The 13,019-nt window shown below is 41.3% G+C and overlaps 1 protein-coding gene across 4 annotated transcripts in view; it reads left to right on the top strand.

Annotated features, from left to right (window-relative positions):
• Positions 1–2,463: 2,463 nt before the first annotated feature.
• Positions 2,464–13,019, top strand: part of SNRK (SNF related kinase) — a 38,708-nt gene continuing 28,152 nt past the window's right edge. For 2 of the 4 annotated variants that reach the window (XM_048301060.1, XM_048301070.1), the window contains exon 1: positions 2,464–2,761. The gene's annotated coding sequence lies outside the window, so the exon portion shown is untranslated. Of the gene's footprint in view, positions 2,762–4,859; positions 4,941–9,743; positions 9,763–13,019 lie in introns of those variants that run through there. The other 2 variants (XM_048301077.1, XM_048301086.1) reach the window with 2 other exon arrangements.

Here is a 13,019-nt window from a genome sequence, read left to right on the forward strand (position 1 = left end):
TAGCTACCACATTCATTACGTTTTCACTGCAAAAAAACCCTCACAAAACCAAACACAGCCCTGTGCCACTGAAGACAAAGCCCAGTGTAAGTGACTGTATATGTGACAGGAGATTTACATTACCTTGTCAGAGACTGGTATTGGTCTCACCCCAGAAGTACGTGATCTAGTGTAAACAGTGATAAAGTTGCCTGAAAACAGGTAATTCCATCCCACTACAACTGCCAGACTCCTTCCAGTCCCTGTTGTCTCCACTTAAGTGCTGCATATATTCTTGACCCTCTTCTTGGTCTCACACATACCCAGCTACAAAGACTCATCCCATTGAATAAAACAGCTGTTGTATTGCATAAGTGACCCTAAGTATAGTATCTCAAAATAGCTATGTTGCAGGTGAGATTTTTTTTCCCCCTGCAAATGTATCCTTTTCTACCCACCTGTTTTCCCACATAAGAAAACATACGGAAAAGCTGAGTACATCTGAGCACAATATCCTGTGTGGCAGTGCAATAGATGATAATGTGATTTCTAGCTGATATAGAAAAGTCCTTCATGCCAAAATATTTTGCAAAGGAACACTTAGTGGCCATGAACTGAATCATCATTTGGTCTCTGTGAGATGTGCCTTCTTCAACATGCCAATGAAAAACAACTGGAAATACATAATTAACTAGAGAGATGGAATCTAGATTTAAGTTTTACAACACAATAAGTGTGAGGCATCACCTGACCATGGCAGGCTCAGAAATCCAAGTGGTGCATATCACATGCTTGTGCAAACTCAGACTTGAGAAATCAAGTGATAATCAGGCAGACACAGGTGATGGGCTGGTTATTGCAATCTCCTACATCAAATCCATCTTGTAAATTCAGCAATCAGTTGTGTTTTACTGGTGTCTGAATTGTGCAAGCATGGAGAATCAAGCCTGATTGGAAAGTGGAGAAATGCTGACCAAATAATGAAATTCTCATTCTTACAGGAGGCAGTGATCAGACTCAACATATCCTGAAATCTTCATGTATTTTTCACCTTATTTCTCTTTGAAACCTTAAAATACAAAATCATTACGTCCTTTATTATTACATATGATCACACTATTTCAGTTTAGTCATTCCATGAACTGTATTTTCTGGCTTAGTGTATTCACAAACATTGGTTTCAAGCTAAGAAATTCCAGATTAATTCAATAGCCTCTGCTGTACATAAGCTATTAACAAAAGAATGATATCTAAATTTTGTCAAAGCATGGGAAAAAATGAAAAGCATTTCTCAAACATTTTCTTAAAATTAGGCTTAGCTGTATAGTGAGGTTTTGTATTCTCTCTTCATATATCTTGATTGGCCATTTCTATTGGAAAAAAAAACAGGGCACTTTTCAAAGTGCCACTTTCAAGTCTTTTATTTTCCTGGCTATTCAAAGATTTTCCTTCCTTGATCTTCAGAGGAAATTCTTGCATTATTTCTGATGTTCCAAGCAACCACTTTGCTCATCCCTCTTAGCACACACTTAGCCTGACTGCTTCTGTAGCACAACCACTTGAGATGTTTCCCTCGCCTTCACTACACGTAGGGCCTTGTATGTGTGCAGGGAAACTGCTGTGACAGGGGTATGTGTAAAGGGAAGCTCTGAAACCCCTGCCAGGCTCGTTCCTCGACCTGTTTACTCCTACTAGCTTCACTGCCATCCTTTCCTTTCACTCTCCCTGCTTCCAGATGACCTCCACCATCCATTGTGCTCCCACCCTTCTCACCACAGTGAAATCCAACAGCAGTGTGCCTCGATGCCCTCACACCATTGCTACCCAGGCCAGCTGCCCAGGACACAAGGGGCACCATTCCCTGCTCGGGGAGGTGGTGGAGTCATTGTCCTTGGAGGTGTTTAAGGAAAGACTGGACGTGGCACTCCCTGCCATGGTCTGGTTGACGGAGTGGTGTTCGGTCACAGGTTGGACTCGATGATCTCAGAAGTCTTTTCCAATCGAACTGATTCTGTGTTCCCTATACTCTCATTTATACGCTATTATTTCTACCCAGGAATCACAGGCGTGGCCCTTTCACGACTTTAACGAGCCCTCCAGCCCAGCGACCCCTCCAGAGGCACAGGGGGCCGCCAACTCGCCGCCACGCAGGTGGCGGACGCGCGGGCTTCTTCACCCTCTCCTCACACCTTCAGCGCTTCGCCCTTATTTTTCTTTATTCGCTCTTATTTTTCTTTTTTCTAGGGCGAATTGCTCAGAACCTCCATGAAGGCGAAGCCCAGAGAGGACCGAACCGAGCACTCCCACTGCCCTCCGCTCAGCTCCCCTCAGGCGCTCCATCCCCTGCCCGCCCCCCCGCCACCGCCATTGGCCCCCGTCGTGACTGCGCTTGGCGCGCGGCCTGGCCTCCCCTCCCCTCCCCTCCCCGCCGCGCGGCGCAGGCGCGGCTGCGCGCGGGCGTCCGTTGGCCCCGCCCCGCCCCTCGCGGCCCCGCGCGAGCCGCGGCCGTTGTTATCAGTCGCGACTCGGAGGCGCAGCAGGAGCGGCCGCAGCGCCGGGTCCCGTCCGAGCGCAGCGCGGGCAAGGAGAGCGACCTGCCGCAGCCCCGCCGACCTTCCCCGCTCGGCTCTTGGACTCCCTCTGTCCCTTCTCTGTCCCTCCTTCCTTCCGCGCTCAGCTCCCCGTCCCCGTCGCCGCTCCCGAGGGCAGTCGCAGCGGGCGCTGCCCATGCAGGGGGCGGCGCGGGGCGCGGCGCCCCGAGGAGACGCCGCCGCTGCGGGCAGTAAGTTGCCGGCGGGGTTGGGCCGCGTTCGGCTCAGGCTGGGCCGGTGGGGTGTGGTGGGTTCCTTCCTCCCCCTCCCTGCGCCTTCCCGTTCCTCCCGGAGCCGGCCGAGCCCAATGGCGGCCTCGGCCCAGGGGGAGGAGGAGGCGGTGGAGGGGACGTTTGCCGGCCGTCGCCGAAGGTCGGTGTGTCGGTGCCGGCGGGGCTGGAGGGGAGGGCTTGGGGAAGGGAGGGGAGAAGCCGTTGTTTCTGTAGGGACGGCGGACTCCCGGGGTGCGGGTGTTCCTGCGGGGGACGATGGGCTCCCGGGATGCGGGTGTTCCTGCGGGGACGGCGGGATGCCGGGAGCCTCCCGTGCCCCCGGCGCGGCAGAGCGTCCGTGCGACACGGCCCCGTGTGACCGCGGTGACACCCGGCCCCGCGCGTGTGACCGGAGTGACACCGGTCTCTCCGTCACCCCTGCGCTGCTGCTGCCCGCGACGGCTCCGCCGCGTAGGTTCCGTTGCTGGGAAGGGACAAAAAAATAAACAAGTGAGGCGAGAACCCCGCGGTCCGGCCGCGGATGCGTTTTAGGGGGATGACGGTGCATCTCGCCCCTCGGTATCCGGTGCGTAGCCAACAGGTTTGCCTTCGTCTCCTTCTGCCCAGGGTTGGAGCGTGCCTCTCCTGACAGAGGCTGGAAGTATTGCTCGTTCTTTGTCAGTACTTTGCTGTTTTGCTGCTGTCAGTACACTTATTACGTTGAATTCACTGCCAAGAGATTAGTATAGAAATTGGTAGAATAACTAGCAAGGTCCGGCACAGAAGTCTTTGTGCTTCTTGCCAGGTGAGTTTTGGTACCCAGATGCTTAAATTAATGGAAGGTGACTTTTAAGGATAGTTGATGTGCAGTGTAATAGTTGAAGGACAGATACATGTGGTTGGTTTTGTTATTTGTTTTGTTTTGGTTGGTTTGGGTTTTTGTTTTGTTTTTTTTTTTTTAAGTAAGTAGACTGAATGAAGTATTGGAGAATATCCACTAGGGCAAAACTCCCTATATTGGCCAGAGGATGGTTGGTGACAAAAGTGACCTATTTTCAGATTGGATGTTTTTATTGGTAAGAGATGCTAGTATACCTGTGAAGGAGAAACCTTTATGTGGGATACATGCATACAGGAAGCTTTGGGTTTTTGCTTATTCACAGATAGTTTCTTATGGATCATCTTGCTTCCAAGAGCTTGTTCTGAGTAGATGAGGGCAAAGAAGTGGTTTCTTCAGTGGTACCATTACAGTTACTGGAGCAGCTGAAGTGTATTGTATGATTTTCAGCCATCTAGCATGAATGAAGTGCATGCAAATGTGCTTACGCCTGCCCTCTGTAGTGCAGTCACTACTTAGTCATATCGGCTGCTTTTTTGGAGTTGTTTATTATGGATATATTTAGATCTTCAGGCTCTGGGGAAGGACCAGTTTAACGAATCTCTGCAAAGCAAAATCTCTATAGAAGTGTTTACTCACAAATGTTTATTGTGTTAGAATTAAGCATTTCTTTCAAGGCATGCACCATTAGAAGCTGGGTTAAGGAATGGTGGGGTTTTTTTGGCAGATATATCACAGAAAGTGGGAAATTGGCTCGTAGTTGTTTTTGTACTATTGCTGATCCTTGGAAGGAATCTGAAACAAATAAGAACTAACAATCATCGCTAAACAATGCAATCAAATTTTACCTTGTGAAACATATCAAAATGTTTACTTAAACAGACTAATATCTGCTCCTTTTACTTCTAGTGTATACAACATCCAGATTAGAGGGCTTAATAATAAAAGCTAAGGAGGAGAAAGTCCAGTCTTGCCTCTTATTTTTCCTGAATATTCTAAATGACCAGAAAAGTGGTAGAATGATGACATGATTTTTCAAGTGTTTGGAAGGAGAAGCTAACCTGAGTGCTGGAGCTTTGCCTGGTAGGCAAGGTAGCATCTAAGACAGCACATTCATCTGGCTCTTTTAAGAGAATCTTTTATGATCCACACTTGAGGCTTTCATGAAAAACAGGGAAAAGGGAAAATTGCATCTTAAGTGTACTTACTGTGTTATGGTTTTTGTTTTCATTTTACACAGTTGAGAAGCAAGAAAGTACAGTTCGAGTGCTGGACACTCTACAGGTTACTGCTGTTCCTTGAATCATCCTGCTATGTGGTGTGAGTGGTTGTACTGTAATAAATAGTCTGCTTTCTGATTATTTTAAAGAAGTAGCATGTTAAAGGTATGCATGCTAATATGCTACTGCAGATGTTCTTCTGCTTGCAGTAGTCATCTTGTCTGCTGTTCTGACCAACCTGGTCTCTTCTAACTGCCTTCGAATCATACTCGAATAATTCTTTTGCAGTCTACACCTCCAGTGTATCATTGTCCCTTTTATCTTGCTGGCAACTGTAATGCCAAAGTAGCGCCTTTGTGTTGCTTAGCCTGCCTTGCTTTCAAGGGCACAGTATCCTGGGTTTTTTCCTCACAATGTGTCTCCTGGGAAATAATGCACTTCTTTTCTTGGATTTTCAAAATTCCACTGAAATGCTGTAGCTGTAAAACTTAGTGATGAACTTCTGTTCATTCCTATTTAAAAGTGTTTCCTGATTATGTCTTAAAATAAGAAAGCAATGAAACATGGTTCAGATCAGGCATATAGGGCTGAACTGCAGTTTATAATGAATATAGTAATATTAAATTGCATAAACTCTTAACTTTAATAGCCTGTGAGGTTCTGCCCATCTTCTGTGTCACATTATTTTCAAGCACTTGACTGAAATGCTACAGCTGCTATAATAGTGTACGTACCTGTTGTTTTAATACACATAACAGTATTATATAAGAGCTTAAGAGGATTTGAAAAAAATGTATATTCCCTTACAATTCTAGGATAACTCACCCTGGCAGAATTCTAGTACACATAAGTTGATTGAGTCACCAATGTGAAGAAGTTAATGAGATATAATTATACTTGCAAAGTCTAAAACAGAGCATGTTCACTTTCTGAAAAGCTGAATCCCTGTTATAGTGATCTTCTACAACAGTGCTGGGACACAAATGTTGCATTGTATTTGACAGCCTGGTTTTTATTCTTTCTTTGTGTATCATTGTGGGTTTTTCTGCAGCACTCTCCTATCTAGTTAAACCAACTTTACTTGAGAGATGATAGCCTAGACTTTCATAATCTTAGTTTATGTTGAAGCGTGGCAAGTTTCAGGTGTCTGGCTGTTCCTAACTAATTTAGGATGCTATAAATGAGAATAAGGTATTGAAACTGAGTAACTGTAAGTTGGAGTCAATCTATTTATCAAGATTTAAGCAGTGTGTATCCTACGTGGAAAACATCAGTCTTATAGAGGCAACTTAAGTCAATTCAGTACTTGAATTTGATATTACCAGATGTATTGCTAAACAAATGAAGCTATCTGACATTCGACCTTGAAGATGTTAAGAAATGTAATAGAAATTATTATTGTTTGTAATAGGTACTGAGAGTATGCACATATTTGCATCTGAATATTTGTGTTTGAGATGGCATGTGATGCTTTCGCCTCCCTTGATACAGAATAAAAATCATGTTTGTGGTTCTGAATTTACACAACTAAAATGTAGGTGTTAAAACCATGCTAACATTGAAATATTATGCCACACCTAAGTGTTCATTGATTAATGGGGGAATGTTTAGAGCTCCCGTTAATGGTCTTGGCTGCACTGCCTGGCATGACAAAATTATGTGGTAATGTTAATAAATAGACATTTGAAAAAGGTGAAACAATTCTGGGAGTTCATGAACATGGAGTAGATGAAGCAGCTCCTCTAAAAGTTTAGTTTGGTGGAGAAGTCTGAGTTGTCTGCTTTCTGCAAAGGTCCTGTCATAAGTTTCCTGGAAATAAAGATTTAATGTCCTGTCTAAAAGATGGTGGTACTGGCATGAATCACCTGATATGCAAAATATTTCTGCATCAGTTTTATGTTCCTCATTATTTTGGGGGAAGAAAAAAGAAGTAAAAAAGGAAAATGTGATGGGATTCATAATACTAAAAATCTTCAAAAATCTACTTGGATACTGTTTATCAAGCTTGGAAAAGTATAATTTTGGGCTAGGGAGTCCAACTACCCTGAGTTATCTCTGTTGCTTGTACAAGTGTTGACTGAAATACCAGATCTGGTTGGTTAGATGTATGAATGTCTGTAGCTAAGAAACCCATGCTAATTTTCTATAGTTGAGCAAAAAATTTCTGCTAGTGGGAACTGCAAAATACGAGAATTTCAATTGAAATTAATTTTTTTTATATAATATGACATCACAGGGTCTGAACAAAGTTTTGTTGCTGATTTACAGATACAGAAAGAAAGTACTAGCAGGTATCACAAAACTTGGAGCAAGTCCTTTTAAAAGATGTTATCACATACTATTATGTAGAAGATAATTTACAAGGCGTGGCCATTTGGGAAGATGTGGTATTTTTCTATACAATAATACTTTAGGAGCAGCTTCAGAGCTGAAGTGCTGTATTGCTGAAGCCTCTGCTACCGTGGACAGGGTAGTGTCTCTATTGCTTTTTTCTTTAGCTACATACTGGCCTTCAAGAGTAGGCATAAAAGGAAAACAGATACATGAGATTAATTGCTTTTGGAGCTGTAGCTGTCGTGAGGACTTTAAATGGTGTAAAGCTATTGCTGAGTTTTTGAATCATAGGGTAGCTTGTATTTGTCTTTTGTAATACCTCCTCTTAGAAATGGAAAGTACCTTGTGAACTGCAGCGATTATCAGCAAGGTTGTGAAAGTACTTTAGGCTTTTAACATATTTCACAATTGGAACCAGTGCCAGTAACTACCAGTGATGGGTTTGTTAGTGAATCGTAGTTCCATCAGTCTTCATGCATCTGTCTTCTTAATAGCTTTGGTTTCTAGCCTGTAATCATAATCTTGCTGTTACTACTACTGTCTCACTGTTGCTTTGCAATCTGTACATCAGTGTTGTCTGTATTTTTTCTCATTCACCTGCTTTGAAAGAAAAAGGAAATGGATATTCTGGACTTTTAAAGTGGAGGCCTTGAAGGACCAACTCAGATCCCGTGGCTTCTTTAAGTTGTCTGTATTGAAGATGACTCTCACACAGATACCAAATATCTGGTGGAGTTTCCACAACACAGTTCTCAAGTTTTAGTGTGCTCTTTTCTAGTGTTCTGCAGACCACTCATGACAGCTTAGCTTTGTGAAAGAGGAAAGCTTTAACTGTCTGTGCTTGATGTGGCTGCACTAATCTTCAAGAAAATAGATGGTAGACAGCGATCTATAGGTCTAAAAGTTTGGGAATTCTTCATCTAAGAAATAAATATGTTCTTAATTGATGATATCCTGAATCATGTGTTGTATCTTTTAAATTTTCTTTTTCTCATGCACTGGATCTGTCTCAAAGTGTCTTGATCTTAGAACTCAGGTCATGCAGGCTCTCATCTTTTTCTGTTACAAAATGCTGTTAGTAACTTTTTTCTTCTCAAATCTATAATAGCGCTACCCTTCCCATCCTCCAACATTTTGTTGGTCCAGGAGCAATGTTTTACCAAGTTTATTGACCTGCCAAACATTTCTGCTGTTGGCTGTTCACTGAATAATGGACCTTAGAGTTTAAGAATTCTTGTTAGCATTTTGCTTTTATTTCAATTCTAAGAAGAGTTAAGGCTAGACATAAGTAGCTCTAATGCCTGCAATACATTCCAAAACAATGAAACATAAAAATTTCGCTAGAGATTTCCCAAATGTTTAGAATGGCAAAACTTCATCAGCAATTGGCACCTCTTATATATTTTCAGAGCAAAATTCTATATACTGTTTAAAACTAAGGAATACAATTAAATTGTTCAGGTTAATTCTTCTTTTTATGTTTGAAATACAGCATTACTTGATAACTCTTCATCATGATCTTCATCATTTTAGGGGTAGCCAATGCTGAATAGTAGCGAGGTTTGCTGATACATCTTGACATTTTAGTAACACAGTATGAGCTGGTTTCTGACACTAAGGCCTAATAGGAAAATAAAAGAACACGTACACCTTGAAAAAATCTCCTGTAGTATTTTGTGTGGAACTCACTTGGAGCAGGAGAGTTCATGGGGTTTGTCATCAGTGAAAGGGAAGATATGTGTGTATGCTGTGGTGCAGTCATGTAAAGTGGAAAATAAAGCTTTAGAGGGCATTGTGTATATAAAGGCTGAGTTGTAATACAGCTGCTACTGTGAATTGTATCTTCCTCCACCCCCCAAAAATGCTGCATCTACAAAATGTTTGGCTGTAGGGCAGGTATAGATTGCCATGATTTCTTTGAGTAACTTTGAATGGTGGTTGTGAAAGCTTAGGCCATAGGAGGGTGGAGGAGGAAGGGCTCTGCTGGACCATGACACCTGTGTATGCAAACAGAAGGAGAATACACTTTCCTGGGATCCTGACTCCCATAGTGAGTCTTGAATATTCAAGAAACACTGGGTACTAGGAGCTTAAGAAGTTTGAAGTACGATGGAGGAGTCGAGTAATGACAAGTTTTCAGAGCATGTGATATGCATTGAGTGTATACATTCTTCACATGTCACTCTTGCAATGCCTTTTACCTGCTTCTAGTGTGTTGGTGCTCCCTTATACCAAAAGAAAGGTGGTAAAAAACCTTCTGGGGGAAAGCAGATTGACACGTTAGTGAAGGTGTAACAGTGCCAGTAGTGGCTCATATAGTAACAGGATAGACTGTTTTTAAAGGTTTGTGGATTAGCCTGTAAAGATACCTTATGTTAGGATAGCAGATAAAAATTGGGAGGAAATATTGAAAAAAAAATGAAAAATCATACTTGCACTTTGTTTACTGAGTTAATATGTCCTTCAGTTTGCTCTCAGATTCTGATGATTTGTACAAATTCCTTTCAGAGTGAAAAAAATTGCTTCTGAATCTCCATATTCCATTTATGTCAAATTTTGGATTTAGTGTTTCTAGGAACACTATCAACGTAAGTCTTACTCTCAAGATACAAATACAAATAATTGGAGTAGATGCTGTTACTTATCTTAGACAAAAGAAAGCAAAAGGAGAAAAAGGGTAAAAAAACTTATCTGAGAGAAAAGAGAGCAAAAGGAGAAAAAGGGTAAAAAGAAACTTCTTTAATCTATCTGGTGGATGTGTATAATGTGTGCATCCACTGAACTATTCATTCTAAACTCCTGTTACAGAAAATGAAAGCGTGTGCTTTTAAGAAATGATTAATTTGATCTATTTGGCTATCTGCTTTAGGGCGCACTTTGTTTTATCACAGACTCTTATCTGTGTTGACTGAATCTCCATTTATCGAGAAGGGAGACAGGAATGGTTAGCTGTCTGTGGACGGATGAGTCCCAGTGAGGATTACTTCAGCTTTCATGTTTGTTAGCCTGATAATGCAGGGAAGTCCTTGCATTGATAATTTTTCAACATTTTGTTTAAATGGGACCTTGAAGCTTCATTTTCTAAAGTAAGCTAATACACACATTAGGGTAAGATAAACTAGGTTGGTTTTACATGCAGTATATAATCTGATGAAACTTTCTGAATAGGGTGAATTGCTTAAAGAAAAAGTAGTGTCTCTGAAGCATGCTCCTTTTTCTAAACAGATCTATTCATCCATCTTTTAAAGATGGTTGAATCACAGTACTGTTGTTAAGCTTCTTAATAAGATGCATGTGATATTACAAAACAGCTCCTGGAGATCTCCATTAATGGCTGTTTGCAGTGTTTTGTGGCATAGGTATATGAGCTTCTAGGGAAGGAAGGATCCGTTCTGAATTTATTTACTGGTAAATGTCTACATTGCATAAAATGAGTATTGGGGGTGTAGCTGAGTTCTGGTATAATTAGGGAAAAATGCATTTTTAGAACCATAATTAGCCACATGGATTAAACGCTGCCAATGGTTACTGAACTCACCAACTAGAAAAACCAAACTCTAATGCTGAAAAACGAACTTATCAGGGATTTGAGATAATGTGAAAGAAAAGACAGGTAAATATTTTACGTGATAAAACTCTCTTAAATGCTTTTTCTCAGGCTGTCATTTGGCTTGCTGCTAAAGTGTGGCTGGTGGAAACTTTGCTTGTCATCTGCTTTAGTCTGCAGCTCCTTCATTTGGTCAAAATGTTTGAGGGGTCACATTGTAAACTGGATCACTGAAATGATCCATCATTAAAAGTAATCCTGTGTTGGAGGGTGATGGCAAAACTAGAGGTTTGGCGATTTCATCTATAATTAGCCCCAGAAGTTCCACTGTTGTAGCTAAGGAGACAAAAACAAAGGAGGGGTCTCAAAGAGGCTCCAGCTTGAAAGTTATGAAAATGTGCTCTTAGTTGATCCTTAAGTACTGTCAAAATTATACTTTCTTACTCTTGAGAGAAACTGAGAAAAAGAAACTGCTCTGAAATGTATTGTTATGGCAACTGCACTCCTTTACATAGCTTATTTAAATTGTAACCAAGGCTTGTATCTATATACACTATGACATTTTTGCATCCACTTCCTACTGCTGAACAATTCTAAATTTTGGTGTGTTCAAACCATGTGTTGCATCTAAGATCCTTGTATTTAGCCGTGGGAGCTTCATCTATGCAGATTTATTTTAAAACCACGGAGTTAAGGGTTAGTTGGTCTGTTATTGTGGAGACTTTAAGTTAAATTGTTAATGAATATGCATTAATTTTATTACAGCTTATGGGGCTGCAACATTAGTAAACGTAATTTATCTTCCATTTCTGTAATCTCTTACCCTGTTGATTACTCTCTGATATATTTCTTCGTGGCTTAAGCATAACTTTTTTGCTGGAATTCTGTTGACAGGCTGATATTTATGTGTAATCTGTGATTTAGAGTTAAATCACTTGTTGAGTTTGTACAATGATGGTTGAGAATGTGCCAAGTGAACAAAGTAATGAGCATAAATCTTCTTTCCTTACTGCTGAGTGTTGCAGTTAAATTCAGACAAGTTGTCTTTAATTTGTGTGCTCCAGTTTTCCTTTAATTTCTTTAATCTAGAAGCAGGAGTCCGATTAGGATGCTCTGGAGACAGCAGTACTATAAAGCATGTTTGTGTGCGGTTTTTTGTTGTTGTTGGGGGTTTTTTAAAATTCTGGCAATCCCTTTAGGAGTGAGACTCTGGAGTTGCACAACCATATTGGGCACAGCTGATTAATATATCCCCTATTGCTTCATACAGGCTAAGATTAGGTGGTTTATGTGTGTGCATGGACCGTTTTTCATTAGTCTCCATGTTGGGGTTAGGTCAGTAAGATGGAACATTATACAACTATACAGTAAAGCATTGCTTGAAAACATTGTCAGTGCGCAGTAGTAGTGAAAAAGCCCTCAAACTGGCCTAAGAAAGTAGAATAGAACAAACCAAAAATGAGTAGAGAAGGGTGAGAGGAATGCTGAAGCCTGTGGAATAACCTCTGCAAAAGGAACGATAGACTAGGACTTGAACAAGATTGAACTGAAGTTAGAAGGGAGGAAATGCTGTGAGTTGCTTGAGGCAAGGTAAATGGAGTATGATAGTTCTTGTTTTGGAACAGACGGTGAATGAGAAGATGCACAAATTATCAGGAGATTAAAAACAAACAGGAGGAAGTGGTTCTTCTCATAGCACATAGTTAAGCTATTCAGCTCTGCTGCAGTATGTTCTTGATGCTAAAAATTCACATGCTTTAATAAAGCACCTGCCCTCTTTCACAGAGAGGGGTGGGGTGGAATCCATCAAGTGCTATTAAACACAAGCCCACTGCTCTCAAATGTAAAGAAGTTTTTGAATCTCTGAAAGATAAGGAGAGTTCTACTGTTTATTGTTGCATTTGCCATTGTACTATGTTGTTCCCTATGCATCCTGTAATAGTTTCTACCAGGTAGGAGAGTGTTTGACACAGGCATTTGATTTAATGTAGAATGCTTTAATTCAGTTTTGTGCTTTTTTGAGTAAGGATGGGAGGGTGTTACATGGGAATGGTAGGGGAAACTCTGTAAGATGAGCAGTATGGGAAGTAGATATGCCAACCATCTTCTAGTGGAGTGGTTTTTGAAAGAGCATGTGAAGCATAGTGCTTAATAGCAGAATGAAAGGGTGCGTACAGCAACAAAAAACCCAGAGAAGTTTGTTAAAGCTTGATGACTATCTTTAAAGAAACGCAAAACCCCAAACCTCAATTGTTTATATTGTTTGTTATTTTATTAATGCTTATACTTAACTCTGTT

This window comes from Corvus hawaiiensis, chromosome 1 (assembly GCF_020740725.1).
Source record: "Corvus hawaiiensis isolate bCorHaw1 chromosome 1, bCorHaw1.pri.cur, whole genome shotgun sequence".
NCBI classification, from domain to species: Eukaryota; Metazoa; Chordata; class Aves; order Passeriformes; family Corvidae; genus Corvus; species Corvus hawaiiensis.